Genomic DNA, 6623 nt, shown 5'->3' on the forward strand with positions numbered 1-6623 from the left:
AAATTTTCCCTGAAACTAGACTCATAATCCCATCTACAAATTTTTTTCTAGAATTTTTAGTCAAGCCAATTAGTACAGTTTATTAGTTAAAGTCTCCCCTGTCTCAGGGTTCGACTTCACTGACCTTTGTGCACTACGACTTGGATATCTTCCTGTAAAGGGCTCCAACACTTATGCCGTTTGTTTCTAGAGAAACTAGACTCACAAGGGAATCGGCACATATAGAGAATGACTTCTAATTCTCTCTGGTTAATTTATAGTGAATTTTCAAAGTCGGAGCAGGGGATCCAGAAACCGTTCTGGCCCTGTTTCGCGAAAACCTGAATATCTCTTAAATTACAGCTCATATGGTCGTTTCGTTTCATCCATATGAAAATAGATTCATCAAGGTTCAATTTCATAATTTATTCACTATTTAATTCTATTTCTACTATTTTTAGTGATTTTTACATCTCACCTCACTGCTGCTGGCAGCATCTGTTACTAAAGCAAACAATGACTATTTCATAATTCTTCCATGGCCAACTATTTCATCATACATAATACAAACTATGGCCACCTTATCAAAATTAAGGTTTCTAAGGCTCGTGACTATAGGTTTTAGAATCACACTCAACCGACCACATAGGCCATTTTCGCATGGCTTAAAGTTTACAACCCACAATTCAACAAAACAAAATAGCCTATACATGCCAAATGTTCTCCTAGTTTAACTACGAAGACAATACCAAAAGATTTCCAGCCGGTGTGATGACTTCAACGACGGTTCCGAGCACGCAAACGAGATGAATCCAAGGGACCTAAAATGGGTGACAAGAAAACACCGAGTGAGTTTATAACTCAGTAAGTCCTAAGCATTCGACAATCATCCATCAATAAAATTATCACAACATGAAACAATGCACGAGGCTAGGTACCCCATCCATATCGAACTATACCATAGTTCCTTGGACCTTTCGGTTCAATCTCATACCAACTCACCCAATGAAATTTTATATACTTATTCAATAGAGTAATTGAGGCATTTCCATACATCATCTTATTTCCGCAATAATCATGCAATCAAATGACTTTCATCTATTCCACATTACCTTATTTACGGGAATGCAATTGAAATCATCACATAGATTTAAACTTACCAACTCAACCCCGAGCATGAACATAGCATCTACTAGCCATGAACTCAAGGTGCTTACTCTTTCCGCTGTCCATACTCAACTCGATAAAATCACACCTCCATATAAATATTCAATCGATAGAACATACATATTAAATTCGCACACGTAGTGCTTAATAAACGATCTCGCACACTTAGTGCCATGCGATTTAAGCTCGCACACATAGTGCCATATAATTTAAGTTTGCACACTTAGTGCCATATAATTTAAGTTCACACACTTAGTGCCATATAATTTAAGTTCGCACGCTTAATGCCATATAATTTAAGTTCGCACACTTAGTGCCATACCTTCCAAGCCCGCACACTTAGTGCCAATCTTGTCACCGTGCCCATTTATTGCCCGCACACTTAGTGCCGAGACCAAACGCTCTACGCGAGTTACTACTTTTATACATTCAGCAATGTCATCATTCCATACACATACATTTTATATACACACCATCTCATTAAACACAATTTGCATGGATATTATGACCATTTAAATCAATACCAAATACATGTTTAATGACTTACCTTGGAGGTTGTCAAGCGCTTTCAACGGCTATTCTATCACCTTTTCTTTTCCTTTATCGGAGCTAGTTCCCCTTTGCTCTTGAGCTTTATGTTAACAAATAAATTGATTTAATCGTTTTGAATACAAAAGGGGAATCCAAGGTACTTAGCCCTTATAAGGCCGCACACACTTACATCCACATACTTAAGCTCAATAATTATAATATAGCATCAAGTACTCATTTTACTCATGTGGCCGATTGTTCTAAGTCGAGATAAAGCCATCAATATGCTTAGCTATGGCCGAATATACACAACATCTTAGGTACTCATTCATGGGCCGATTATGCATGTTGATGTTGAGGCCAACTACATGGTTAATACCACTCATGAATGGCACACATTTTACTAGCTAATGCATTACATATTGTAGCTCAATACACATCTATCATTTACTTCATAACCGAAACAACATCACAAGAAAATACATACTTTGAGATAATATATATATCATACCAATACATCATGTGCAAACATATATACACATATAGGTGCAAGGCCGAATCTCAAGGTGCTCATAACCATCCGAAACACAAATTTTTACCAATCATATAACAAGCATAAATCATGCTCATGAATGCACCATGGCCGAATACATCACAACCATACCCTTTCAACTTCGGTCATGGTTAAACAAAGAATTCAATGTCTTACTCAAGAATGCTAAAAGAAATTTGAAGAGTAGTTAATCCATCATTGCATGCATCATCAACAAGCTTCACATTTAGCATGCAATGGCTTTAACACAATATCAACCTTGGCCAAATACCATTTCCATGGCACAACAAGGATTTGAACCATGGGCTAACATGAACATCAAGTTAGCAACTAAAACATGCATGAAACTCATGACACAACCTCATACATACCTTAATCTTGGTACAAGTATGGCCAAATCTCCTTCTAGTTCTCTTCTAAACCAAAAATGGAGCAAAAATCCCTTTCTTCCTCCTTATGATTTTCGGCCAAAAAGATGAGAAAGGATGAACACAACAATTTTTTTCTTCCTTCTTTCTCAACTCACGGCAAGGGGGGGGGGAATACCACACTCACACACATTTTTTTTTCATTCTTTTATCACCCATACACCTTTGTTTATTATTTCACCCTAATGCACCAACAAAACATGTTTCATGACATGTTTAGCCCATACCCCTTGTCATGGCCGGCCACTTCATGTTGGGGGAATTTGACATGCAAATCCTTATTTTTGCATGCATTATCAACTAGTCATCACACATTTCCCATCATACTTTCAAAGTTTACTACTAGGTCCTTTCTAGTGAAATTCACATTTATAACTCTAAATCGAAACATCAAAAATGTCACATGAATTAACACATATTTTAGGCATCAAAATAAATTATAAATTATTTTATGCCTCGGTTTTGTGGTCCCGAAACCACATCCCGACTAGGGTCAATTTTGGTGTCACAACTCTCCCCACTTAAGAAATTTTCGTCCCGAAAATCTTAGTAAATAGGCTCGGTTATCACTCTTTCATAGAGTCCTCAAGTTCCCAAGTGGCTTCTTCAATTCCGTGTTTATGCCACAACACCTTCACTAATGGGATTTTCTTATTGCGCAACTCTTTTACTTGGCGCATCGAATCATTGAACCGCTCTTCTTCATAACTCAAATTAGGTGAACCTCGACCTCGGATGGAGTAATTACGTGTGTCGGTCGACCTATATCGTCAAGCATCGAGACATGGAAAACGTTGTGAATCTTTTCAAGCTCGGGGTAAAATTAATCGATGCGCTCATCGCCCAACTCGTTCGGATACTTCATACGGCCGATGAACCTCGGACTCAATTTGCCCTTACGGCCAAATCTAAGCACCTTCTTCCGTGGTGAGACTTTGAGAAATACCTTGTCTCCAACCCGATATTCAATGTCTTTTCTTCTCAAATCCGCATACGACTTTTGGCGATCCGAAGCAGCTTTCAAACTTTCACGAATTACTCGAACTTTCTGCTCGGCATCCTTAATCAAATCAACCCCGAAGATTTTACTTTCACTAAGTTCAGTCCAGAATAATGGGGTATGGCATTTACGACCGTATAAAGCCTCGTAAGGCGCCATCTTAATACTTGATTGAAAACTATTGTTGTAAGCGAATTCAATCAAAGGTAAATACCATTCCCATGAACCACTAAACTCAAGAATGCAACATCTCAACATATCCTCGAGTATTTGAATTATCCGTTCGGATTGACCATCGGTTTGGGGATGAAAAGCAGTGCTAAAATGCAGCTTGGTACCCAAAGCCTCTTGCAATTTCTTCCAAAATCGCGACGTAAATCTTGGGTCTCTATCCGACACGATAGAAATAGGCACCCCATGCAATCGAACAATTTGGGAGATGTATAATTCTGCCAATTTATCGAGCGAAAAATCCTTGCGGACAGGGATAAAATGAGCCGACTTAGTCAATCTATCAACAACAACCCAAATCGCATCCTTCTTACTCGCTGACAATGGCAGTCCGGATACAAAGTCCATGGTGACTCGATCCCATTTCCACTCGGGTATCGTGATCGGCTGAAGTAATCTCGATGGCACTTAATGTTTCGCTTTCACTTTTTGACATATCAGACACCTTGAAACAAATTCAGAAATGTCTCGTTTCATACCGGGCCACCAAAATTGGCGTTTCAGGTCATTGTACATTTTAGTACTACCCGGGTGGATTGACATTCGACTACTGTGAGCCTCGTTCAAAATCATCGAAACAAGTTCCGAATTCCTTGGAATATATAATCGACCCTTGAACGTCAAGCAATCATGGTCGTCAATCTGAAATTCTGATTCCTCATTCGAAACACATTCGGCTCGCTTAGCGACCAATTCGGCGTCGACCTTCTGAGATTCAAGTACTTGATGAATCAATGACGGTTTGGCCTCTAATTCAACTACTAGCACCTCATCGGGTGAAACGGATAGGTGAGCATCCATCGCTCTCAAAGCAAACAGTGCTTTACGACTTAAAGCATCGGCCACCACGTTGGCCTTTGCCGGGTGAAAATCAATGATGAGTTCATAGTCTTTCAACAACTCAAGCCAACGTCTTTGTCGCAGGTTTAAATCTCTTTGAGTCATCAAATATTTAAAACTCTTGTGGTCCGAATAAATATGACACCTTTCTCCAAACAAGTAATGCCTCCATATCTTCAAGGCGAACACTATGGCTGCTAGTTCAAGGTCATGGGTCGGATAGTTTCTCTCATGTGGCTTTAGTTGTCTCGATGCGTAAGCCACAACTCGACCTTCTTGCATCAACACACAACCTAACCCAAGCAAGGATGCGTCACTGTATATGACAAACTCTTTACCGGACTCTGGCTGTACTAGTACTGGGGCCTCGATTAAACAGGTTTTTAGTCGATCGAAACTTTCTTGACAGCGTTCCGACCACTCGAACTTAACATCTTTTTGGAGTAGTTTCGTCATTGGTGCAGCTATCATCGAAAAACCTTTCACGAATCGTCGATAGTATCCGGCAAGCCCCAAAAAGCTCCTAACTTCGGTAACATTCCTCGAAGGTTTCCAATCGACTATGGCCGAAATTTTGTTTGGGTCCACCCTGACACCCGATGCGGACACCACGTTCCCCAAAAAGCTAACCTCTCTCAACCAAAATTCACATTTACTGAACTTTGCGTATAACTGCTTATCTCGTAAGATTTGCAACACTAGCCTCAGGTGTTCAGCATGTTCAGTTTCATCTCTCGAATAGACCAAAATGTCATCGATAAATACAACTACAAACCGATCCAAGTATGGCCTGAAAATTCTATTCATTAAATCCATAAATACCGCAGGGGCATTAGTGAGCCCAAACGGCATCACTAAGAATTCGTAGTGACCGTACCTCAGTTTTGTGCCTCGGTTTATAAATTATAGGCATCAAAATAAATTATAAATTATTTTTATGCCTCAGTTTTGTGGTCCCGAAACCACATCCCGACTAGGGTCAATTTTGGGCTATCACAAATGATGTGGTTTAAGTATGCTTAAGGAGGGTGAGAATGTGGCTTAAACCAAGCCTAATTTCACCCCCACACAGTTGAGCACACGGGCGTGTAACTCGACCGTGTGTCTGCTATAACTTAATTAATCAAGTCAGTGAGTTACACAGCTTAGACACATGGGTGTGTCTACTAGTCGTGTGTGACACACAGGCTGTCACATGGGCATGTGACCGGCCGTGTGACCCAAGTCAGTTTACCTTCCAGTTTTCCCACGCTATGGCACACGGGCGTGTCTTCGACTGTGTGGTGCAAGTCAGTATGTATGCCCTATTTTCACACACCCTGTGACACGGGCGTGTCTGGTAGTCGTGTGAGGCGCAAGGCCTATTCACACGGGCGTGTGATCCCTTTATGCATGAAAATTTTCTAAATTTCCTAAAGTTTTCAAATATTACGGTTTAGTCCCGAACCTCTTCCAAGCATGTTTTAAGGTCTTGTAGAGCCTTATAAGGGACATTGTGATTATGTTTGATTAAGGTTTATGTGATAAAAGATCAAGTATGAGAAATGTATATTGTATGCTGTATTTGACCGATAATGCCTCGTAGCCCTATTCTAGTGACGGATACGGGTTAGGGGTGTTACATTTTATTGGTATCAGAGCTACGGTTTAGTCGATTCTAGGACTAACGTAGCAAGTGAGAGTCTAGATATACATGCCATATTTAACTTGTGATAGTGTTATACTCCCGATTCTAGCGAGAATTGTTTTAATTAGACAGATATGCTTTCCAATCGAGCTAATTTTGATAGTACAGAATGTTATACTCAAACGTTTGCGTGAAAATGTGTTGGTGATGAGTTGAAACTCATAAAGGTATGAATCAGAGTGCATGATATTCTACTATTGATAAATG

The sequence above is a fragment of the Gossypium arboreum genome, chromosome 8, assembly GCF_025698485.1.
Source record: "Gossypium arboreum isolate Shixiya-1 chromosome 8, ASM2569848v2, whole genome shotgun sequence".
Taxonomy (NCBI): Eukaryota; Viridiplantae; Streptophyta; class Magnoliopsida; order Malvales; family Malvaceae; genus Gossypium; species Gossypium arboreum.